This window comes from Lycorma delicatula, chromosome 8 (assembly GCF_047948215.1).
Source record: "Lycorma delicatula isolate Av1 chromosome 8, ASM4794821v1, whole genome shotgun sequence".
NCBI lineage: Eukaryota > Metazoa > Arthropoda > Insecta > Hemiptera > Fulgoridae > Lycorma > Lycorma delicatula.
Genome location: NC_134462.1, coordinates 136,004,213 through 136,032,036, shown reverse-complemented (window position 1 = coordinate 136,032,036; position 27,824 = coordinate 136,004,213). Strand labels below are relative to the sequence as shown.

General features: G+C 28.0%; 1 protein-coding gene and 1 long non-coding RNA gene across 3 annotated transcripts in view; one reads left to right on the top strand and one right to left on the bottom strand.

Annotated features, from left to right (window-relative positions):
- Positions 1 to 75: 75 nt before the first annotated feature.
- Positions 76 to 20,272, bottom strand: LOC142329307 (uncharacterized). Its single transcript, XR_012757456.1, has 2 exons — positions 20,113 to 20,272; positions 76 to 17,033 (listed from the first exon to the last, which is right to left on the bottom strand). It is a non-coding gene; the product is annotated as an uncharacterized LOC142329307 (long non-coding RNA).
- LOC142329306 (exonuclease mut-7 homolog) overlaps positions 17,851 to 27,824 on the top strand; it is a 65,927-nt gene continuing 55,953 nt past the window's right edge. The window contains exon 1 of one of the 2 annotated variants that reach the window (XM_075373776.1): positions 17,851 to 17,944. The gene's annotated coding sequence lies outside the window, so the exon portion shown is untranslated. Of the gene's footprint in view, positions 17,945 to 20,661; positions 20,920 to 27,824 lie in introns of those variants that run through there. The other variant, XM_075373775.1, reaches the window with a different exon arrangement.

Genomic DNA, 27,824 nt, shown 5'->3' with positions numbered 1-27,824 from the left:
ATATTGGGGCAAGGAAAAATTTCACTAACTATATTTTCTGACTTTCTGTCACGTGAGGAGAAAAGGTAAACAAAATTATTAATTAAACCATACGCATCTCATTTTATTTACAACCAAAAATTTAACAGAAGGATAAATCAAAACAATAACATAATAATAAACATCATCAGCTTTAGTTTCGTAAACGTCGATAATTCTGTACATAATGATGGCTTAAACATACTCATTCATATATTATATATATTTATTTATAAGACACCGCATTTTTATTTCTTACAAGGAAGGAGTTGTAGGGATAGTTACATAACACAATGTTAAAACTTAACAAACTAGCCAATCAGTTACAGCTCACAGCAACGGTTTGAAAATATCAAATTTATTATATCATATATAATATATTTATTGGCTTAGTATATGACAATTATTATTTTAATTAAATTATTATATTTAGTAATAATACAACAATTAGGGAAAAGTAATAAATATTAAGTATATATTTTTTCATTTAGATAGTTCAAGAAAAATAATTTAAAAAAAAAACAACACAAAAAAAATGTTATACATTAATTTACCATAAAAATATTGTTACACATAAAAAATTAACCGCAAATCAAATTTAAAAATGCATTGTTTAATATTTAAAAATAATAAAATGAAATCATATAAAAAAATCTATAATGAATTTATTAACAGTTTGTATGAAGTTTAACACTGTGTAAAAAAACCCTTTGAAAGGTGTAGCAATACGTTACATTACACTATCATATGAATATAAAATATAAATAACATTATTATTATTATTATTATTACATATTTCTAATAATAGATACAAAATACATAAGATTTTACAATAAATGGACAATTATCATTATCATCATTGTTATTATAATATTATTATTAATGCCATTATTATGCACTATAGCCTATAAAATTCATTTTGACTGAAGTCATTATTTTATAATAATTATGCATAAAAAAATATACATTACACATACTGAACTGATTTGTTAGTAAATAAAGAAAAACAGATCAAAGAAAATTATTATTTCATACATACTCCTGGAAACTCCCTCAAACAAAAAAGTAATTTAGGGCATTCCTTATTTAGTTCATTCATTAGAACTATGTCAGTCTTTTCTAATTGATAGTAATGATAATAATAACAGAAATAATACCCTAAATAATTTAGATATGAGGGCATAATATAAAAATAAGTTTTTTAATTAACAATTAAAATTTATAAAATAAAATTATACGTTACTGTACAAAATGAAATTAATTGTAAATCAATATTTTTTCCAATTAATTTTGCAAATACATATAATTATTTAATTAGAACGGTAAATATTTACTTATAACTAACATATAGGGGTCTCTAGAAATACAAGTTTAGTTTTAATTGCTGATATACATATACATACTCGCATACATAATTTTTAAAACCTCACTAATTCTGACCGAACGAGTTAAAACCCTACTTCAAATTATAATACATATGAATTTCAAACACTCTACTTTGTACCTGTAATTAAGGGGAATAAATGTGAGACTATTAGTCCATTATAATACTAAGAGAGCAGCCCCCTTGGTTAATCCGTACCTATGAGAATCAGATATATATATCTCATATCTACATGCTTATCAATGTCTCCTTTCTTTCTTTTTAATTTTAATCTTCAAAATAATATATCACTTAATTAAATATAACAAATAATGCAAGTTATAATAAATTATTCCATTCTATAATACATCGCTGTGCAATTTATCATAACAAAAATTTGTAGGTAAAACTTTTGAAAAAAGTAATAAAATATTTGGTGTCTGGATACATTGAAATAATTAAATTAATTTATCTTCTTTCAGAATGATCCATCAAAACATGAATTATCTAGGGAAAATAGGGATTTTGGATATTATGAATCTGTTTGTAGTAAATGATTTCCATATAAATAAATAAAAGGGAGTGTGGATGTGGATAATTAGATTATCTGTTTCATTTTAATTGGTAAAATGAGATTTTAGGACTCAATATCACTGAAGATAATCAACAGGCTGTAAATAGCCACACCAGAGTTAACTAAAATCACTGGTATTCTGTAAGTCCTGGTCATTAAATCATTCCTTTAATAATTACCATTTTCTTTTCAACTTGTTTAAAAATTTTCTGTTTTCAAGACGTTATTGGGATTAATGCAAGAATGATCTTTATAAAATAAGACAGTAACGTGGAGTTTTTGACCGAAATGCTTTGACTTTCTTTACCCATAACTTATGCTCAGCAGATAAATTTAAATATGACAAGACTCAGGTTCAATACTGTGAGCTTTTATAAAGATGTTTAGACTCTATTGAATTAATTAATTAAAGAAGTACAGGAACATCACATAGCTAAACAGTTATCTCTGAATATTTAGCTAGGAATGATCCTACCCCATATTAAAAAAAAAATATGAAAAGAATCATAAAGATTAATAATTTCTAATAATCTTCATTGTTATTCATCAGTAACTATAAAGTATAAAGAATACAAAGGATTAGCAATTGTCTTCCTGTGCTTGTCCCAGGAGGTTGACAGCTTGAGGTCCAACTAGACTGATCATATTTTTATGCTAACTGTTTTTTTTTTTGTTTTTTTTTATTGGCGATGTCCCCTAGCCCAGATTCTGATAACAAATCCTGCCTTTCTGATCCCGAACTATTTCAAGTTATAAATATGCTTACTAATTTACAATGGTTTACAAAATAAATACTCTGAATTGAGAAAGTAGCTCAAAATAACTAGAGACTTCTAAATTATAAAAATTAATAAATCATCTACTCATAAAATTGTTTCTTTATATGGTGTCACACAAGTTAATTTCTATGTGGCATATACACTGTTGTTATAGTATGTAATTTGTACCTTCCCTGTTGTTTTATGTCACAGTTGTGTTATTAGCTGAATGCATTGAATAAAATGCATCACAATATAGCTTCAATGACTCAAAACGTGAAAATAAAACACTAACTATTTTCTAATATTACATTATGTACATTTTTTCTTTACAGAAATACCAATGTTATTGTTATTAAATGTAATTAGGAAGATCATGTTTGTACAGTACTGAAAAGACTAATTAAATATTTTATAAAAAGCTTCAACAAAAAGATGAATTTATCAGATACATAATTTTTTTCTAAAAGTACAATGTGTGTAATGACATTAGCTTATTAGTATTAATTTTAAAGTAATTTTATAGCACAGTATGTATAGCAGTGTCTAAGTGATAAAAGCTATGATGATACTTCATGGCACTAATCTTAGACCTATAAAAAAATAATGAAAAACAAGAAATCAGGGTATATTCATTTATAATAATTCCAAGAATATAAATCTGAAATTAGAAAATTCTTATAAACTTCAAAGAAGAAAAGCAATTTTGGTCTCGGGAATCCATATGTAAGCAATGCAGAAATGACATAAGATTTAGTAGCTTCTTATTAAAAATGTTAGGACATGTATTTGTTAAAACAAAACTAGAAACACCCATAAATTAATAAAGTTTTACTACATACATTCATCCAAGTAATTATCCACATAGAAATATTAATAATTTTAAAAAAAACATCCACTTCAAACAGCACATGGCACACACATAAACAAATGATGACATATATTATATCTTGAATAAGTAGTTAACACAGGTAATCAATAAATGTTAAAATAAATTATTAATAGAGTAAGTAACCTTATATGTTAGTAACATCTGCTTCTTTTGGTTTTTTTTTTTGGTTTTTTTGTCATTATATGTCTCTAATATCAATGTAATTTACAAATGCATTTATTTCTCATATTAAACAATGGTTATTATTAATATTATTCTAATTACAATATTGTTCTATAACAAAATTATATAGTAAAATAACACTAAATATTGAAATTTACATGTACAAAAATCAAACAACTTAGTTTTGAGAAATATATATAAACAAATAATCATGATTACGAGAAAGAAAAACTGAAGTGTAATATTTTTTATTATAAGGATTAAATAAATATATATAATATTTAAACTTTCATTATATAAAGGCAGATTGTTGATTAAGTATTTTTAAACTGTAACTATTAAATTATATAGAATAGAACAATGGTAAAGAAGTGTATAAGAAATAAGTATATCTGTAATCCTGTTTAGAAATAAAAATGGAAAAATTATCATAATAAAAAATAATTAAATAGTATTCTTTAAACACAGCTGTTATACATTTGAAATTTTATTTTTAATTTATTGGTGGGAGAGGCAATTTCAAAAAAAGTGATGAAAAATTCATATGGACAGCAGTAATATTTAAGATATTTTGCTGATGTAACCCGACAAATAAAATACATTTTTTTATTTATTATTATTTTATATTTAAATTTAATAAGAGGACCTTAATTAGGTAAATAAATAGATTTTTTTGGGTAAGTTATCTGTCTCCAGATTTGAGTTTGTAACAAACCGATTAGGAGAAGGATTGGTGTATAGGAATTATAGTAAAAGATATTGAAGACTGAAGGTTTAAATCATACAACTGTTTACAAAGATGGATGGTGTGGAGACAAACATAAAAAGAAGTTTAGAAGGAAAAATAAATTGAAAGTGAAAAACAGAATCACTAAGCTGTAAACAACTTGCAAAAGAAAGAAAAAAGTGTTACTGGGTAATCAATTCATTAATTTTCCAATAATCCATTATATAATAACAAGCATGATGGATGTGAGCTATCATTTGAATTTTTTCTACATTAGAGTCACTAAACATTTTTACAAGACAAATTTTCAATACAAATGGTTATTTCTATAATTTCATTATAAATTGATCAGGATTTTTTGTTAGTAAAGAATTATATAGAAAGGCAAAACTTATTTTAAACAAAACTTGCTGAAACAAGTTTATTTTACCTCTGTTACCAAGATCTTAACTTTGACTGCAATTCATTTGCTATGTTATGTATTCATCTGAAATATTTATCAGTAGCATGTACCTTTGTGGAAAAATACATTTTTGGTATTTATTCACTCTGGATGCATTTTACAAAAAAAAGAAAGAAAGTAATATAACAAAGAATTAAACCCACTCCACTTTTGGCGAAAAGTTGTTTAATTTGTAGGCTCGGGATACATTTTATAAAAAATTTCAATAAAAAAAATACAGCTTAAAGTAACTTAATTTTGAAAGTTTTCTTTTTTCTTTTCATTAGGAAAATAATATGGGAGATGCATTTAATTTTATTTTTTTTGTATTTGTTTGCACCAAACAATCTTTGTATATGTATACATATAGTTTTTAATCTTGACCAGCTTTCTTTCTGGTAGCAGACTAGAACTGGTATCAGGAGCAACAAGTAATTCAGCTGATTTTAAACATGGAGAAGAAAGAGTATTTAAATGGGGTTGAATAGCAGCAGTCTCTGGGTATGTAAAAATATGTACAAGATTTTTTTTAAAGAAGAAAATGTCCATTAATGTAGTCAGTTAATTTATATAATGTACAAAATGCTGACTTTTTTCTGGTCTTACATTCAATACCTAGCTAGATATGGTAGCATTTTTAAAAATTTCATTATATGATGATAAAAATTCTGAATTGGGCATCACCTGTAGCGAATAAATAAATACTTGATATAAGTCTCAGTAAGTCAAAACATACACAAGCAACAACAAGAGAAATGAATTACTCCCTTCAATCTGGTTGAAAACAATTTCTACTGTTATAATCTTAAAGTAATGCATTAAATCACTATCAGAATTGCAAAAAAATTGTAAAAAACCAATGACATTAATATGCTTTCAAATAATAGATATTACCAAATTTTTTAATTATGAAATTGGTAAATAAAATTCTTTTCTGAATAAATTCATAATGCTACAAATAATGAACAATGTATTTAATATTTTGTACCATAAAAAATATATTTCTCACATTATCATAAAAGCGGTTAATATTTTGAGGTTAACAGCTAAAATAATTTCCCAGAAAAAAGTAAATAAGTTTATTTCAAGTTTAATATAGAGTGAACAAACAGAACATCAAGTAACTGTTGTATTACTTGATATTTTAATGAAGAATACGCAACTAAAATGTTAATTTGCTGTCACATTTATAAAATTTAAGGAGACTATTTTAATGGAACTATAATATGAAACAGTTGATGACAGAACTGGGCAGTGGCAAAGATGTTATGATTTCAAGAAGGAATTTTGTAAAAATTATTGGGACATCAATACATATAAAATTACTATATCATTAGATATAGTCATTTGACAAGCACTGGTAACCAGATCTAGGTGCAAATAACTGTTTGTTTTGTATATACTGTTGTCATCTTAAAAGAAAATTACTTAATGTTATAATGTATACACAAAATTATCAGCATTATTACAATCATGGTTTTGTATCTATGATACAGAATGGCCTACTCTGAAATAATACGAATTTGTTAACTTTTCAACTTTTAATAGAATAAATATATTACAACTTCAATCATAAACACTGCCCTAATGTACATGGTAGGCAGCAGAGTAGGGTACTTTGATCTTTTTTTTTATTTAAAATTTTTCAGTGATCTAATGAGAATTTTTAGAAAGTGCAATAATGGTAATATATGGTGATTATACTGTAAACACACATATTCATTATCAGTCAAGGACAATGAAAAATCAGATTTTATTATAAAAAATATTTCATGTTTACAGTTCAAAAAAATAAGATAAAATATTTTTCCCAAAGTTGAATCTGTTACTGCTTACTACTTTAGATATAAGAAGACACAAACCTATATTTATTGGAATGATAGATAAAAGTACAATGATTTATGCTTTTACTTAATTTAACTTTTTTTTGATAATTTCACTGGTTTCTTACTCATTTTTAAAAAAAATTAAAATTAATTTTCTTATAACTGAATAAAATATCTGAATTACCAAACATTACCTAATGAGGCTAAATAATTTTGGTAATCACTTGGAATACATACTCTACTGTCTTGCCTAAAGTCCTGATTAATTTTTATGTTACAAATTTCTGATACACTATGTCTAAGTAACATGAGAGAAATATACAAGAGAAAAAATGTTTTGATAAATTTCTTATTCTCTTCGAGGCACATAAAACCCATAACACACAATACAGCTCACTATCCTCTCATTAATCAACAATGACCACAGCCAGAAATAAACAGGATTTTAATTTACTGGAAAGTATAAAATAATTTTAGGTGATATATTTTTAAGAAATATAAAATAACAAAAAAGTAACACTGATAACATTGTACATATGCAAATAGAAAATCAGTGTACTGAATCTTCATTTTTAGGCATTATGTGATTATAGAACCTTGATACTGTCCCTAGTTACAATTCTGTTGTTGGATTTTAATTAACAATACTCTTGGCTTGGTAATTTGTGGATGGAATAAGCTGCAATCAAGAAAGCTGCGTAAGACATATATAAAGACCTGCAATATTACATCAGTATATCAAATTTATTATAACAGTCAAAAGAATTTTTATCCTCACTAGTATTAATACCATATTATGATCTATAATCTTCATATATACTTTGAAGTTTGTTTTTTTAACTTTTCTGAAAATCAGCATGCCTTACAAAAGGAAAAATATTTTTTTGGATCCTGAATAACATTCTAAATTATATTTATTTATATACTAGTAGTTTGCAATAACTCGGGAAGTATAACAACAGTTGAAACCAGTGGTTTCTGCAGACAACCATAGTTACTCAACACTGAATGTGGTTTCTGTGTGCTACTGGCATTTATTAGTTAGTGGCTAATAATTATATCCATCTACTACATGACTTATAAAAAAGTTCAAAACAATTTTACTTCACAGCAACCTTCTTTAATGTCTCTTTTTTATTTATGTACAACCCCATGACTTTTGAATAGCCAACATGGCACTCCTGATTATGTATTTATTCTATTTAAAAAATAATTTTTTTCTATGTGTATGTAATGTCACAGTATATATGATATAAAAGTCCTCAAAAAAATTTCTTAATTAGGACAGTTAACGCAATGTATGTTACTATGTATATAGCTTGTAATTTTTTTAAACAATTATATTTTATTACAATATCTAAATCGGCATTTTCACTGTTAAACACATTTAATAAAATTTTTCAAAGCCTTTTACATGTTTAAAAAGGTTTTTTAAAATGTTATATTAATCATAAATAAAAACTAAATACACTAATGCAACAGAATTTTTTTGTTCAGACACTGGTTTTTTTAGTTATTTAGTTTTTTTAACAACAAAATTCATAATACGTTTAAAAAAGTTACATCAAATTCTTCAGTAAAATAATCTTATTTTAAAACATTAATAATAGAATTTAAAAATAATGAATCAGAATATCACAAAAATTGTTATCTACTGGAAATAACTAATAAGTTTGATATAATTTTTTTTTTCAAAAACATCAAGTCATCTCAACAGTGTTTACGTAATATTATCAAATTGTTTTTAATAAACTATATTGTCTTTTTATATTTTTTGAATAAAATTTGAATGTCTAAGAAACATGTAAAGAAGTCAATACTATAATCCAGTCCAGCAAGAAAAAATCAATCAACCAGTTTGCAGCGAGTATCTTTGAATTAACAAGCAGTTTAGTAGCATTATATTAATGCTAATCAATATATAGCAATTAATTAAATATACAGGTTGTTTTAAATATTCCCCATATTAAAATAACAACAACAAGCAGTAATTACTGAATTTATTTTTTAAATAATCAAAACATTACTGTTGAATTGGCGAGTGTAAGTTATATTTGGTTAATTTTGTGATTCTGTGTGTGACAAATCATATGTATATTAATGTAACATTGGAGGCGATTAATCAAATTCACCAGTAATTATGCATAATAAAATTTACATAACATATATATAATGTGAACATTTTTTTAAACAGTTTTCCTTAGACCCTCATGAAAATAACTTCTCACTAATCCATATCAAAGGCAGTCCTTCAATGGATTGATTTTCACCATCCTTTATATTTCTTTCCTTCTTTCAGCAAGTGCCATTGGGGAGTTAATTACCTCAGTAGGATGTTATCATATTAGCACAATAGTATTAGCGGCTCTCCAAGAACTGTTTCCAACCCAAGGGTTGAAAAAAAAAACCGAATTAGTAGTGGAAGTACCTGTTGGGTACAGATAAGCCTCCTGTTCATCATAAATCTATCAATTAAATAACTGCACATCATTTTATATAAGATGATTGTACAATCTAGCAAATAAATCTACCTTTTTTCAGAATCATATGGAGTAACATACATAAAGACATGAATGGATATAAATACATACAACCTAAAGTTTTGAAGTTACAGCAAAAAAAAATGTATTACATATATAGAAGAAAATTACTATAACAAAATTAGAAATATTATCAAAGACACCCTAATACAAAATCAAGAACTAAATTCATGGGAGATCTCAGAAGCCGTTGAAATAGAATAAGGAGTAAGACAAGAAGACGGACTTTCACCATTACTATTTAACTGTGCATTGGAAAAAGTAATTAGAGAATGGTGAAATGAAGTAAAAGCTAAAGGGATAAGATTGGATCCCAAATATAAAATCATAATAGACTACTTAACATTTGTTGATGATATTGCTCTCCTTACAGAATCAATAGAGGAAGCATAAGAACAGTTAACAAAATTAGAACTACAAGCTCAAAAAACTGGATTACAAATATCTTATGTGAATACTAAATTTCTCACAAAATTTCAAAAGTCCAATACTTTAAATAACTAGGGGAATGGATCTCTGATAATCTAAATGAAGAACAAGCAATTAACACAAGAATTAAAAACATGAATTTAATCTTCCATCTAACTTAGGAAACCTACTATTGATAAGAAATCATTATCTTGGATTGTTAGAAAAAGACATTGCCAAACTGTGATCCTTCCAGAAGCTTTATATGGACCATTAACACTTAACTATAAACTAACAGGGTTAGCTGAAAGATTGGACAAGTTAGAAAGAAAAATTGCTAGAAAGATATATCCCAGTTAGAAAGATACAAACCAGTCCTAGGATTGGTTTATCAACAAATTTTTATGCCATAGAATATATATCCTATTCACGTCTCTTGCCGTTTCTTTAATAAGCTTTGTAAACATGGCACCTTATCAATCCTTCGCAAAACGTCTTCAAAATTTTAAATGCATACATGCATTTAAATTTCATTCATTCATTTATATTTGTTGAACATTTATAACAGAACTTTCCAGAGCTTCGTCCCAGCAAAAATAAATAAAATTATAAATCAAAAAGGATTTAATTAGTGGCGTCATTACATTGATAAATAGTTCTTTCAAATGGTCATGATGGGCTTTGGTTATTAAAGTTCAATTAATGATGGACAACATCTCAGGAATGAACAGTTAAGGAATGAATCAATCAACTTCACTAATGTGATTTACCTTTCAGTTACGTAAAAGAGAATATCATAAACAAAATAAGCTAAAAATTCTATAATTTCAGTAAGAAAAGATTTATTGGTAATTACAAAGTAAAGTAGATTTCACGGGAAAAATCAACAAAACTTAAACAGAAATGAGTTCAATATTTTATTTTCAAAAGTTGGACCGATGTAAAATTTTATTTATAAAAGCAAACTCAGCACATTTATAATATTTATGCAGTGTTAATAATAGCAGTTTTATTATTTCTTTAACTATTTTAAGTGATCAGTTGATGTTTTATCATTTACAATAATTATTTTCTAGGATAGAATTTCATTATACCAAATTTTGAAATACTTACATTTACAATATTAAAATTTAGTTTGGTTTTAATGTGTTTTTGTTTAATTTCGTAATATTAATTAAAAATACAATTTGCTCATTATAGACTTTTACAATAAATTAATGTGGCTTGGTCATTATTGGTCAGTTAAATGGAAGCCTACTGTAATTTTGTTTATCACATATATTAGTTTTAAATTAAAAAGGTTTATTTTATTTGTTATCATGTGCTTTATCAACTTGATTAAGATCGCATCAATAACAGAACATATTCTACAGTCTATATTATTGAATCAATTATCACTGTTTCAATTAATTCAGAATATTAGAATTCTAGTATTTTTATTAGGATGATTTATAGAATATGTATAGAGCTGTCCATTAATTATGTAAACAGGCTTAACCAAATCTTACATTGGGAATGAATAATACTCTTAAGTAAAATTGCTGGAAGAAATCTATAAATATCCAACTTTTAGTAGGTAAAAATATAATAAAATTGTGTATATGTGTGTAACATTTATAAACAAATAATCTTGCAAGTTCATGCGTGTATTTACATCAAATTAGATGTAAATTCATTTTTAAATTTTTTTCTTTTGTTAATAACCTTATGAACAATTGAAAAAATTACTACATTTAAGTTTTGTTAAACTTTTTTGTCAATCTTAATGATGAAAATTGTTTTGAAACTGTAAACTTCTGATATTAAAAACCAAACCAAATATTATAAACATGTTCTTAATAACTTCAAAATATTTTCAGTTCCCTTGAGACCATCCTTGGTTTCATCTGATGTTATTGCAGTTTTTTTTTTAAATTTAATTAATTTTTTTTAAGTAGCAAACAAATTTAAGGTGTAAATGAATAAATTTTGGATTTCATTCTTAACTGTTCATTTAATACTAACATATATATATATATATATATTTGTAAAGAGATGATTGTAAGAGCAACTGAAAATATTTCAATCATTAAAAAATGAATAAAAGCTTTAAAAAATTAAATGGTTTATAAAAAAAAAAAAAAAATTGGTAAAGAATTTGCTGTAAACCTCTCTTGGTTGTAGGGAGTCTAAAACCATAATGTTATACTTATGTAATTATAAATAGATAGCCTGCATGAATTATTTTTAAAATAATAAAAAACATTTAAGTATATGCAAGTGTAAAATATTTAAATTACAAATGTCATAAGTGTTAGTATAAGTAGTGTTTTTTATTTATATTTAAAAAAGAGAGAAAATCTTGTAATTTTAAAGAGAAATGATTCTGCTAATGATGCTTCTAAAAAATTAAATAAAAAACAATTCCCTGTTATTATAATACTTTTTTTTTATAACTTTAACAAATAATATAAAATAAAATGATAAAGGCACTTTAAATTTAACAAAGGTTACTTTACAATTAAATTATACTTATTAAACTATAAAAATTATATTTTATTATCCTAATTACCTAATAATAGTAGTAATGATAAATTACCTACACTATCATAATAATACATTATACAATTAATTTTATGTACACGTTAAAATATACCATGCAATGCACAATATTATTAATTTATAAATTAAAAAAAAAGTAATTCAACTAACATATATTACATAAATTTTAGGATACATATATATATGTATACATATAATTATTAAAATACTTTGGTTTTTTAAAAAATATTATTCTTGCCCTCATATCTAAAATTACTGAAAGTATTATAAAGCAATAAAAGTTATACTGACAAACTTATTTTATCTATGTTAATATCATCAAAATCAAAATAAAATTATTCATGCTCAGTAATTAAAATAATACTATCTCAAAGATAATATAAAGTACAATATTATTTAATTTATAATTATTATTACTAATTATTATTATCAGAGAAGTCAAAATCAGCAATAGTTGGTATAAATAAATTAGGCCTGTTTATTGAATTAAGTTTTGTAATACATATGTTTTAAATAATAATCCATAATAATATAATTTATTAGAATATAAGTTTTCTGAAGCCGTACAAAAAGTCACTGATTAATATTTAAGAAATTATTTATATTATTTTCTTAATAATATAACATGGAAATTACACGTTAACTGCCTGTCTTAATGAATATAAAAATAATAACATTTAATTAATAATTGTAATAAAAATGATTCATTCATAGAACTGGATAAACAGAAAGAAGGATAGAAAACAATTCTAGTAACAAAAAATACATATAATTAGATTAACAAAAAATTAATAAAATACATTTTTTTTTCTTTTAATAATACAATTCCATTAATTAAGTCATTAATTTCTACGAATATTTAAACAACTACAAAAAAAATAATATGGCATACGAATAAGGATCTTACAATTCTTCAATCTATATTTTTTTAAATTATCTAAGAATTTATATTAACTTATGATTTTACTTAAAAAAAAAACTATTCATAAAATGAGCTATTAAAAAATAATAGTTACTAATTAGATAAACCTGAATTTTCTGCATCTACTTTTAATGTGAACTTAAATTAATGTTTTAAAAGTTATTTTTTATTGTATTATATTTTTATCAGCATCATTACTCATTAATTTAATTAATATTCTTATGTTAATATAAACGATAACAATTTTTTTTTCTTTAGTAATCCTGCTCTGATCCAAGGTTTTACAAATTCTTGATCTTTGAAGTCAAATGTTGAAGCAGTTCCTTTTTGTCATCCATAAAGTAGCAGATCTACCATATCTGAGATTATCTATATAATACATAAATAAGGTATGAACTGAGTAATGCTAACCTTATTTACTTAACTGTTTAATAAATCAACATGAAATCTTCAGAAGAAAAAATGTCTGTCTGAGCATGTATTCTTTCACCCCCAATACACCTATCCAGAACTTTCAAGGCTTTGACTAATATTTATAATTATTTTAATCATCATTTGGGGTCGTTATATCTTGCTTTTTTGGTTGGTGGGGGGGAGATTGTTATATCTTGCAATAAAAGTCATTTAATGACCTTGGAATTTAAATTTCTTTTAAAACTGAAAAATATTTTTTAACAAAAAATCTTATTCTTGTTAGAAGAATATTGATTTCATAAACATTATTCTGTCTTGGCCAGCAAATCTACAATCGCACACCTTTTAACTTAAAATGATGTTTTTAGATTTTTCTTCAGTGTACAACATATATAGAAAATACTAAAATTGTTTATAATAAAAAAAAAGATAACAAAAAAGAATATCAAGGGTTTTAAAACAGATGTGTAAACAAAATTAATTTATTTGAAATGTAACTCCATCTTTATACCTACTCATTCTGGCAAGAAGTAAGTGATATTTAACACAATTTACACATAATAAATTAATCGCTTCAATATATCTATCAACTGTGAGGGCAATCTTAAAAGAAAACCATTCAGCATTTTTGCTGATAGAGGTAAGCAAACCTGTGGAACAGGTTCACTGGTTTGTTGATTTTTTTGCTATGCCATTGTATAGCTGTTTATATATGAGTTATAGTCTTAAAATTAATAAGAAAGTTGATATTTCTGCTGATTGTGAAATCTAAGTAACAATTGTTTTGGACTGGCTAAAATTCAAGTGCAATTGGTTATTGTGTATGATTTTAACCTAATTATCAAAAGAAATATGTAAAAAAGGTTTTAAAATATTCTGGGGCAGTAGAGTGAATGGAAATGATTTTCAAGAAACCTTGATTGTAATTGTAGCTTGAAAATGAACGTAGATAATAAATTTGTCTCAGTCACCATTTTGCAGAATGGAAAATTGATTTTACTATACGTTTCCAAAGAGTAATTCTTGATAAAATTATTCAACAAAAATTCTATGGATTATATACTGTTACGTTATCTGAAGTCCTCATTTGCTATGCAGAAAGTAATGAATTTCTGTATTGGGTAGTTATCAGAGATGAAACAAGCTGTTTGTATAGTACTCTATAAACAAAATGCTGTGGTGGGAATGAGAATGAAAAGAGCACTGAAGCTAATTATTAAAATAAATGCATCAATGATGGCAGCATACTTTACTGTAGACTATAAGATACATTGTTTTGATACGAAAATGTTTTTAACAGTATTAGTTTGCTAATTAATGATTTATATAAAATTAAACAGTCTACTTAGTAAATAGTAATTATATTTCAAGTGAATGAAAACTAATTGAAGCCCAATGTAATCTTTTCAAATTATTTTCTAAAAGAAGCAAGTAAATACAGAGGGGTAAAAAAAAGTACTCATTATTTGTAATTAAATAATATCTAAACAAAAAGACTTAAACTCTCTAATGTGTGTAGTGTAAGGCATTAAATTTATCATGGTAGGCGGAGCTGGCAACTTATGCTGTGCATGCACAGGTGGTTGGTCATGGAATGAGCCAGTCATATTAGCCAGTGCAGCAGAAGACAGTCAAGTAGCAGTAATCGCTGAGGTTCATTTATCGTTTGTTGAATGCAAGGCTGTACTGAAGTGGTACGTGAAGTACAAGAACATTCATGAGGTACAACAGCAGTGGCATGGGAGTTTGGAACACCGCCACCAACCCATCGAACAATTGCCTGCATTCATGATAAATTCAAAGCCAACGGAACTGTTAAAGATGTGCACAAGGAAAAATCACTGCAAAAATCAGTGAACCAGGGTGAGGTGAGCCGGTCAAGTGTCAGATGCATTCTGAAGAGTGCAAAGGGAAACATTCCAAGACTGCTACATGCGATGAATAAGGATGAACCAGATCAAAGGACCGAATACTGTGAATGGTTTCAGCACACTGTTGTTGAGGATGAGAAATTTGTAGGGAAGTTTGTGTGGACTGACAAGGTGAAATTCAAACTTAACGGTACTGTGAATTGCCACAATAGTGTCTAGTAGGCTCTAGTGTGGTGTGGTCTATCAGTGCGTGGTTTGACTGTTCCCTTCTTCTTCGAGGGTACCATAACTGGTGATAGTATCTTGATATACTTCAGACAAGGATTTTGCCTGCCATCCAAAACCTGTATGGTGATGAACCTTTTTATATGCAACAAGACGGAGTCCCGCCTTACTACCATTGAGATGTCAGGTTGTACCTTGATAAAACTCTACCCGGACGGTGGGTGGGTCGAAGAGGTGCTGTTGAGTAACCACTTTGGTCTCCTGATTTGACTTCTTTGGACTTCTACCTCTAGGGGAATCAAGAATGATGTGTATCGAGAAAAACCAGCAACAATCAATGAGCTACGTGAAAAAATCATAGTCATGTGCTGCCGTAACCCCTAGATACACTAAAAGCCGTAGTTCAGTGTGCACTTTGGCACCATGGGCATTGTTTAGAAGGGCCATTTCGAACACATACCATAACCTTCACTAAGTGCCAAAAATCTTTTTTTTCACATCAAGTCAAATTTGTCACAAGATATGGACTAGCAAATAGCGAGTACATTTTTTTGGACCCCTCTTATAAAGCATTATAGATGATTAATACTGTCCTAAAACACTAATAAATTATTAAAATTAAGTTATCTGTATTTTTATTTAAAATTACTATTTAATTGTAAAAGAACATCAAAAAAAGATCTCCTTTAACAGCAACTATACTCAAATATCTACCATATATTACGAAAAGAACTACAAGGTGGAAAGCAAACTTTTTTTAAATATAACAGTAAAATAAAATATTAATTTTTCTTCTATGTAACAAACAAAAATTAGTAACCTAGAATTATTACATTACAGCATCCTTGAAGTAACATATTTTGGAAGTAAAATGAATATTAATGCTAAAAAAAAAACAACAAAACTTTAAAATGTATACAATACTAAAAACAATCTTAAAACTACATTACATAATTAAAAGTAAAAAAAAATTTTGGAATTTGATTAAAATTAACAAACTACTTTTATATAAATATAGTTAGGATTTTTTTTTTGTAATTCTATACCTTTTTTAATTAGAAATAATAAGTTTCTCATTATAGATAATAAATGATTGTATTCAAATACAGAATAATCTACTACAAATAGTAAAATAAGAAAGATTATTATTAAAAATTAACAAAAACCTAATTATGGAAAAATCCCATACTGCACTAAATCTTAGTAGATTACACAAACACATTTGTTGAAACAGTATTTTTTAATGTGACATGAGGAGGTATGAAATATTATTTTTTTATTGAAATTCTTAAACTGGAAATAGTTATAACAACTTCCAATAAAATTTTTTTCCAAATTAGTAGCCAATGACTGCAAAATAAAAATTACATTATCATTATATAAATACATAATTGCAAAAGAATATGGCATTTTAATACATGTGCAATGAAATATTCAAGTGTCAAAAAAACCTGTTTTTATAAAACATGAGATCTGTCAAGTACAGCAAAATCTCCACAAAATGGAATCTCCTTAAAACATACGGTTTCCCAAGTTCCAATTTATTTTAATAGAAATTAATCTCTTAAAGGCAGAAAACTCTGTTAATACAAAAATTAAGAAACATGGAATTTACTTTTAATTTCACATATTAAGTTTATTCTATAAAGAGGAAAGAAAATAAAAGAATGGAATAGTCCGTAACAAAATAAAGTGATTAAAAAATAGATTGTACACAAACCATAATAAATGTAATAGATGACTAATTGTTGTTTAGTACAAGATACGCTGATATATTTATGGATCCAACTTCTGGCCAATAAAGTACGGTAGCAAGCGACAGCTTATGTAAACAATCAATTTTTTTTTTTACTATGCTCTTGTGACTGAAACTATTATGACATTTATAAAAAAATTCTTGATAATGATAACCAATTATTTCTTAGAATTTCTACTTAATTGAAAATAATTTTATTCAGTGCCATGAACACTGTAAATGGAAGCAGTAATAGTTTCTATTTTGTTGTGAACATTTATCATTGTTCTGGTTTTTCTTTTTAGTTGTTTGTATTTAGTTTAAATACAGTACTTTATATTTAAAAAAAATTTATAAAATTATTTTATTTTAGAATCGGTGTTAGTTCATGTTATGTTTTAGGATGGTGTATTTCTTATTTTTTTAGTGTAACTTTCAAGGAAAATATAATATACTTGAAGATAGAAATAAGTGTTTTACATTTGTGAAATATCTGTGTATTGAAACAGTTCTCACTATCACTTTGGTACGTCAAAATTTATACAGTAAACAATTTAATACGTATTCTTAAAAATAACCTGTTTCAGTTTTTAAAAACTAACAAATAATGTAATCTATACACAGTTAATAAGTTTTTGGAATATTCCAAACATATATTATTATCTAACTTCATTTTATATTGGTATAATTTATTCCACAAATCCTTAGTATAAATTAGCTTGAGTTTTAATGAAACTTTCTTACTCTGTACTGTCAAGATTCTATTTTAGGGAGGTTTTACTGTACCTTTATTGTTGAATATGATCTCTAAAATAAGCTTGCTTACATTTATTTACTAAAGTCAAGTTACTTTACCAACTGATTTATTGAAGCAGGTATGTACATAAATAACATACATAATAAAACAGTATGTAGTAAAAACAGATTTACATTAAAAAATATCAATGTATATTAAAACAAGCTGGCCAATAAACAAATTATTTCATTCCAAATAACATTTAAAAGGCTTTTAGAAAAAAAAAATCAGTGCACAATAGATACCACTGATTATACATTTCACATCCATACATAATATCAAGGTAAATGCAATGAGATGATTTAGATAATATAAATACAATGACTGATTAAACTGAAAGATAAATTAATATATGTATATTTTTATAATTTATGACCCTACTCTGCTTTCTGTTTAAGTACTAAACGCATTATTCTGAGATGTGGTATGGAGTAACCTATATTTTATAAAGCTAATGTCATTTCAGGTAATGTAAAACTTGTTAGTTATTTTGGTTAAATATTTTTATTTAACAAAATTTGTTGTAGACAAACTAGTTTTCTAAAGAAACACCAAATTTTATCTTTTAAACAGGAGTCTGTTAAACACCTTATAGTTCAGTTGAATATGGATACTAAATCATACCACATAATTCTGGGGATAAGCAAGGTTGTTTCTATAGAACTCTTGTTCTATTCCAAATGTTTTTCTCTTAATTTCTGGAGAAAAATCAATTTTGGTGGAAGAATTATTCATCAGTAATGTGCAGCTTTATTATTTTTAAATACACCATTTTAATAGTAATGAGTTTATTAATGTTAAACTAATTATAAAATCAATACAGTTCTTATAAAATAAAAATAAAATATACAATTATGACCATATATATATGTTCATTGAATGTTCATATGAATATATGTTCATTGGATGGGTCAAATAGCTTTATAAAGTAAAAAATAAAACCATTTAATCCTACATGTTATTAACAATAAATAATCATTATTTTTCAAAACACAATTAAGTATTATTATGTTATAATATATATCTGTATATAATACAGGCAATTTAACATATCCCAGTTCTACCCAATCACATAATTTATTAATAAATATTGATTTTCTAAACAAACTCACTTTAATTCCTACAAAGATTGCACATACTGCTACAAAGTGAAATAAATCATCTATTTAGAGGGCCCAAGACTCGCATGGAATAATTGTTTTTAACAGCAATAACGTCTGTGTTTTGAGAACTACAGGAGAATGAATGTTAACTGACAAAATGGAATCTTGGAAATGCTGTGTGGTGGTTACTTGCAAAAAATCTTAACTAATACACATTGTTTTACATAACTAACAATTATAATTCAGATACTAAAATTCAGAAAATATACAGAAACTTGAAAATAGATTTCAAAGATAATTGTTTAGAATTGTCAGAATAATGAAAGGTTTGTGCGAGTTGTAATGAAGTTAAGGGGAGAGTTTAAAATTATTTTCAAACAGGTGGAATCCATCCTTTTCGCTACACCTACCTCAACATAAAAATCTTAAATGGCAATAGTTACATTTAATTGCATTAATTGATAACCCAAAAAAAATAATGAACTTTGGTGAAAAGGAAATTAAAATCTGCCCAACCATTTGCTTGGAAACTAGAAAACAATTAGCGGTAGAATGTTGAAATTTTTGATTTACAACTGTTGTAACATCTAGTTGTTCACCTCAACTTTTGATTGCAAACAACTAAATCAAACGTGTCAAAAAAAAGGCCAAAATCCTAAACATTTGGATTTTGACCGTTTTCTAAAAAAAAACCCTCATTGTGAGCTTTTCAACGATACATAATGGTACTTGTTTTCATCGGTTCCAGAGTTATAGCCAAATAAAGTTTTAATTAATAAAATATTTGGAACTTACAAGCGAAAGGCACATCGGTTCGAATCCGACTTCATGTTCATATATTTATTTTTTCCTAATTTAAATATATTGATTTATTAATAATTATTAACCTCAGATTGTAGAAGATTTACAAAAAATAACAGTTGAATAATAACAATAAAAAACAATAATATGAAAAAATCAGAAGTTATTAGTGGAATAAAATTTTGTATACTTTCCGGTTTTAATTCAAACATTTTTGTGGAGATTAATAATTAATTATTAATAAATCAATACAAGGCTATATTTTAAATGAAATATTTATATAATAAAGAGATAATTCAGTTTTCATAGTTTAGATTTCAAATTCTAAATCTAGAAAGATTGTAGTCGCAAACATGAATAAAACTAGAATTGATAATAAAAATGGGCTTAATTCAAAAGAAATAATGAATAAGCTTTAGTTTTTATCAAATTATTTTATTTACCGGTCTCTAAATAAAGTAGACACTAGTTTTTTTTGGCAGCCAAAGTGACAACACTGCAAAGTTACATGAACAGCTGATTTATATTAGGTATTAATATTTTTGACTATTGTTCTCACATGAGACGTAAACAAACTTTTCGTGAAATGAGTTTTTGTGCGTTACAAAAATGAGTGATACTATAATTATGAGCAACGTTGTGCAATTACGTTTTGTTTTAAACTCGGTGAGACTGCTGCTGAAACTTTTTCAAAATTAAAACGGGCGTATGGAAATGATGCTCTGTCTCAAGCTCAAGTTTTTAAGTGGTTTAAAGCATTTTCAAACTATTACACATATTTGTATGTATAATCACCTACACGTACGTATAATCTCCATTGTTGAAGAATTTAACACATATATAGCGATCTATTAACTATACCGATCATTTTACATATTCTTCATATAACATTCATAAAATATGTATTTAACATTAGTTATAAGAGGGTATTCATAAAATATGTATTTAACATTAGTTATAAGAGGGTATTCATAAAATATGTATTTAACATTAGTTATAAGAGGGGTAGCTTACCTTAGTTATGTTCAGTTAGGTTATGTTGATACAAGGTGTGGCATTTGCACCCCATCTTGTGGTGAACGCGTCTTCCCATATCAACTGATTTGGAAGTCGAGAGTTCCAGCGTTCAAATCCAAGTAAAGTCAGATTAGAATACTAGATCGTGGATACCGGTGTTCTTTGGTGGCTGGGTTTCAATTAACCACACATCTCAGGAATGGTCGAACTGAGACTGTACAAGACTACACTTCATTTGCACTTATACATATCATCCTTTGAAGTATTATCTGGACGGTAATTACCGGAGGCTAAACAGGAAAAAGAAAGGCATGGCATTTTCACACACACAGTCATTTGACTGGTTTGATGCAGCTCTCCAAGATTCCCTATCTAGTGCTAGTCGTTTCATTTCAGTATACCCTCTACATCCTACATCCCCAAAAATTTGTTTTACATACTCCAAACGTGGCCTGCCTACACAATTTTTCCCTTCTACCTGTCCTTCCAATATTAAAGCGACTATTCCAGGATGCCTTAGTATGTGGCCTATAAGTCTGTTTCTTCTTTTAACTATATTTTTCCAAATGCTAGTTTCTTCATCTATTTGCCGCAATACCTCTTCATTTGTCACTTTATCCACCCGTCTGATTTTTAACATTCTCCTATAGCACCACATTTCAAAAGCTTCTAATCTATTCTTCTCAGATACTCCGATTGTCCAAGTTTCACTTCCATATAAAGCAACACTCCAAACATACACTTTCAAAAATCTTTTCCTGACATTTAAATTCATTTTTGATGTAAACAAATTATATTTCTTACTGAAGGCTCGTTTAGCTTGTGCTATTCGGCATTTTATATCGCTCCTGCTTCGTCCATCTTTAGTAATTTTACTTCCCAAATAACAAAATTCTTCTACCTCCATAATCTTTTCTCCTCCTATTTTCACATTCAGTGGTCCATCTTTATTATTTCTACTACATTTCATTACCTTTGTTTTGTTCTTGTTTATTTTCATGTGATAGTTTTTACGTAGGACTTCATCTATGCCGTTCATTGTTTCTTCTAAATCCTTTTTACTCTCGGCTAGAATTACTATATCATCAGCAAATCGTAGCATCTTTATCTTTTCACCTTGTACTGTTACTCCGAATCTAAATTGTTCTTTAACATCATTAACTGCTAGTTCCATGTAAAGATTAAAAAGTAACGGCGATAGGGAACATCCTTGTCGGACTCCCTTTCTTATTAGGGCTTCTTTCTTGTGTTCTTCAATTGTTATTGTTGCTGTTTGGTTCCTGTACATGTTAGCAATTGTTCTTCTATCTCTGTATTTGAACCCTAATTTTTTTAAAATGCTGAACATTTTATTCCAGTCTACCTTATCGAAAGCCTTTTCTAGGTCTATAAACGCCAAGTATGTTGGTTTGTTTTTCTTTAATCTTCCTTCTACTATTAATCTGAGGCCTAAAATTGCTTCCCTTGTCCCTATACTTTTCCTGAAACCAAATTGGTCTTCTCCTAACACTTCTTCCACTCTCCTCTCAATTCTTCTGTATAAAATTCTAGTTAAGATTTTTGATGCATGACTAGTTAAAGTAATTGTTCTGTATTCTTCACATTTATCTGCCCCTGCTTTCTTTGGTATCATAACTATAACACTTTTTTTGAAGTCTGATGGAAATTCCCCATTTTCATAAATATTACACACCAGTTTGTATAATCTATCAATCGCTTCCTCACCTGCACTGCGCAGTAATTCTACAGGTATTCCGTCTATTCCAGGAGCCTTAAATTAAAATCTTTAAAAGAGCCTCTGCCATTTAAATCTTTTAATGCTCTCTTAAATTCAGATCTCAGTATTGTTTCTCCCATTTCATCCTCCTCAACTTCCTCTTCTTCCTCTATAACACCATTTTCTAATTCATTTCCTCCGTATAACTCTTCAATATATTCCACCCATCTATCGACTTTACCTTTCGTATTATATATTGGTGTACCATCTTTGTTTAACACATTATTAGATTTTAATTTATGTACCCCAAAATTTTCCTTAACTTTCCTGTATGCTCCGTCTATTTTACCAATGTTCATTTCTCTTTCCACTTCTGAACACTTTTCTTTAATCCACTCTTCTTTCACCAGTTTGCACTTCCTGTTTATAGCATTTCTTAATTGCCGATAGTTCCTTTTACTTTCTTCATCACTAGCATTCTTATATTTTCTACGTTCATCCATCAGCTGCAATATATCGTCTGAAACCCAAGGTTTTCTACCAGTTCGCTTTATTCCGCCTAAGTTTGCTTCTGCTGATTTAAGAATTTCCTTTTTAACACTCTCCCATTCTTCTTCTACATTTTCTACCTTATCTTTTTTACTCAGACCTCTTGCGATGTCCTCCTCAAAAATCTCCTTTACCACCTCCTCTTCCTCAAGCTTCTCTAAATTCCACCGATTCACCTGACACCTTTTCTTCAGGTTTTTAAACCCCAATCTACATTTCATTATCACCAAATTATGGTCGCTATCAATGTCTGCTCCAGGGTAAGTTTTGCAGTCAACGAGTTGATTTCTAAATCTTTGCTTAACCATGATATAATCTATCTGATACCTTGCAGTATCGCCTGGCTTTTTCCAAGTGTATATTCTTCTATTATGATTTTTAAATTGGGTGTTGGCAATTACTAAATTATACTTCGTGCAAAACTCTATAAGTCGGTCCCCTCTTTCATTCCTTTTCCCCAGCCCGTATTCACCCACTATATTTCCTTCCTTGCCTTCTCCAGTGCTTGCATTCCAATCTCTAACTATTATTAAATTTTCATCTCCTTTTACGTGTTTAATTGCTTCATCAATCTCTTCGTATACACACTCTACCTCATCATCATCATGGGCGCTTGTAGGCATATAGACGTTAACAATCGTTGTCGGTTTAGGTTTTGATTTTATCCTTATTACAATGATTCTATCGCTATGCGTTTTGAAATACTCCACTCTCCTCCCTATCTTCTTGTTCATCACGAAACCTACTCCTACCTGTCCATTATTTGACGCTGAGTTAATTACTCTAAAATCACCTGACCAAAAGTCGCCTTCCTCTTCCCACTGAACCTCACTAATTCCTACTATATCCACATTTGTCCTACCCATTTCCCTTTTTAAATTTTCTAGCCTACCAACCTTTTTTAAGCTTCTAACATTCCACGCTCCGACTCGTAGAATGTTATTTTTTAATTTTCTGGTGACCCCTTCCTTAGTAGTCCCCACCCGGAGATCCGAACGGGGGACTATTTTACCTCCGGAATATTTTACCAAGGAAGGCGCCTCCATTATTGCTATGTGAAAATGCAGAGAGCCACATTTTCTTGGAAAAAAAGCAGCTGTAATTTTACATTGCTTTCAGCTGCGCAGTACTCAGAGGACTGAGTGATGTTGATACGGCCGTTTAAGTCGTCCTGACTCACGCCCCTAACAACTACTGAAAGAGCTGCTGCCCTCTTTCAGGAATCATTCCTTAGTCTGGCTCTCAACAGATACCTCTCCGATATGGTTGCACCTTCGGTCCAGCTACTCTGTATCCCTGAGCACTCAAGCCCCCTCACCAACGGCAAGGTCTCATGATTCATAGAGGAGGAACAAAAGGTTAGGTTGATATAATATATAACCTAGTCGGAGGCGGTCCCTCCGACCCCCTCCCCACAAAAAAATGGTTTGACCCCTTTCTTGGGGGATTTCCCGCAAGCCAGAAATGCAACACTTGCTTATCGCAATCCAAACGCATGCGTTAAAGACAGTTAAAGGGCATTCCAAGAATCTTCATAAAGTTTTCAAGTTCTTTTGCTAGAATCAGCTAGTACTGGAAAAGGGGATGAACTAAAAATCTTAGCGATGTATTATGATAATAAATGTTCTGAATCTTTCCTCCAAGCGGAGTATCTTATTTGATGCGAGGAGATGAAGTTATTAAATTTAAAATACGATCTAGAAATTATTTAAATATTTGATCGTTGCAATAAATAATATTTGCCGAATATCAATTTTCTCTTACAAGTTTTAGCGACTCTTCCGGTAACATGTACTAATGAACGCTCGTTTTCCACAATAGTCAAAACGATTGCGCGCGCACACACACACACACACACATATATATTTTAATTTGAATTCAAAACTTTTCGGGATTGCAGAGAAAGGCGCTACTACCCGCCATGGTGTGTGTGTGTGTGAGTGTGTGTGTGTGTGTGCATGCGTGTGTATTTGAGATCAATGTCAACAATTATTTCATGTTTTTTATTATTTTCTCATTAGGTTTTGTCGTTTAATAAAAAAAAAAGAAAATTCTGAAGCTTAAACTATATACATTAAGACAAAAATAAAGCCTGAAGTTTGCAACAATTTTTGCACGAATTTTTTTTTTTGTACATTTTAATAGAACTCGGTCCTCCATTCTATGTTGGTTAAAAAATAAGTTATCTAACACTGTAACTAACAACTTTGTATTCGCTCGAGTATTCCATTTATTGTATGTTAAATTTTTAATTAATGTAATTATAATATGTAATGTTAAATTACATATTTAATATTCATTTTGCCGAGATATTACCACCGTAATATCTCGGCAACCGCTCGTCCGATTTTCACGATTCAAACGGCGTATGTATCAGCAAATCGAGCGCCAACTGTTTAACGCATCGGATACGCTGTTGATCGACCGGATCTTGTTTATCCGGAAATTAAATCGTTTAGCCCTGCAGCTAGTAAATATATAAGAACGAAGTATATAAATGTCTAAACAAACACAGATTAAACTTCACACATTACTTTATGTTAGTATTAATAAAAAATAGATATCTTTCTCTCTTTCGGTGTGTGGGGTGTGCGCGCGCATTTGTATTGTAGATTTGCAATATACGTAATAGTATACGTAATAATCAGCTAAGTTGATAAATTTAGAAATTGTGTAATCATATCATTACCCCGTTACATATCACCGGTAATATTTTTTATAATCTATAATAATTTATGGTTCAGTTATTTTTCTTTTAAGATGAATAGTTATTGAAGACGTTATAGTCTCGTCGTGGAAAAGATTTCAGATACTAATCTGAACACAAAAACACAAGACCTTTTGGTGTAAGATGTAGCAAGCAAGCACGCTTTCAGTGACTTGGACGGGTGACATTACATGTCTTGTTAATTTCACTATTCGATTTTTTAAATTTCTGCTTTAAATTAAAATAAAAAATTGTAATTTTTGACAAAAAAAAAATTAACAGAAGCGCGCACGCGAATGTGCTTTTATGTTTACGTGCGCGGTTGTAATTATATATATAATACTGAATATTACATAAATACTACGTACTACTTTTCTTAATATAAAATATTATTATTAAAAGAACTTACCCGGTTTACATGTTGAATTATTTTCTGAATGGTCGTTTTTGAATTATTTTCTGAATGGTCGTTTAGATTCATTTAAAATATTCCTAAATATACTGAATAAGTAAACAAAATTTGATACGGCTTCAATAACGACGCTACAGATGGCGTAAAGAAATATTATTTGGTGTATTTGACAACTTTAATCGTTAATAACAGTAATATTAATTTAACAAATTATCAGAAAGAAAAGATTAGATAATATATATATATATATATATATATATAAGTTTGGTTTATTCTATCTACATTGCTTTATATAATGGAACAGGTAATAATAATATTATAAACAAATATAATGTCTCATCAACGTATCACATTTTGACACATGCAGTACTTTTTTGTTGACAAATTATGGCGCGAATCGGATGGATGGACGAGAGTCGGAACATTCCAGAAATATTGCTTTCACGTGTACACTCCCTCACACAATCATCACTACGTACAAAGTTATCACAGGAAGTAAATTTTGTTCATAGCCATCTTTTTATTTTACTAATGTTACTTTTTTATTTATTATTACTTTCTTATATTAATAATACAGATTACTGCATTCATTAGTTTTAATTTTCGAGTTAATAGTTTTTAATTCCTTGTACGAAGTAAAGAAAGTAGATTATGATCACAAAAAATTTCGGTTTTCAGATTTCAATGGAAATATCCGTTTTGGCCATCCCTGAATCCATTTTTACTAGTTTTGGCGTGACGTCTGTACGTATTTATCTCGCATAACTCAAAAACGACTAGCCTTAGATTGTTGAAATTTTGGATTTAGGACTGTTGTAACATCTAGTTGTACACCTCCCCTTTTGATTGCAATCGACTGAACAAAAAGTGCTCAAAATCCAAAAAAATTGGAGTAATAAGCACTCACTGAGGGCTTTTCAACGATATATCATAAGTATATATATATTTCACTTATTTTATATTATGGACACGATAACTGCCGTAATTTTGCGCCAATCACTTTCAAATTGATACATAAAATATAACTACCCAAAATCTCGATCGAGTTCGTTAATGGGAAAAATCGGACTATGGGAGTGAAAATGGGGTGGCTTTTTTTTAGAAAACAAATCATCGCTATAACTTTCTTATTAAGTAAAATATTGAACTTCTGTTCAAGTTCCTACTATTCTTTGGATAAGGGCCTAACATATATGTAAGTAAAGTTTTTTGATATCACCAACTACTGGCCCAGGGGTTGGAAAAAATGGGGTTTTGAAGACAAAAAAATCATACCTCTCTTAATAGGCACAATATCGAATCGG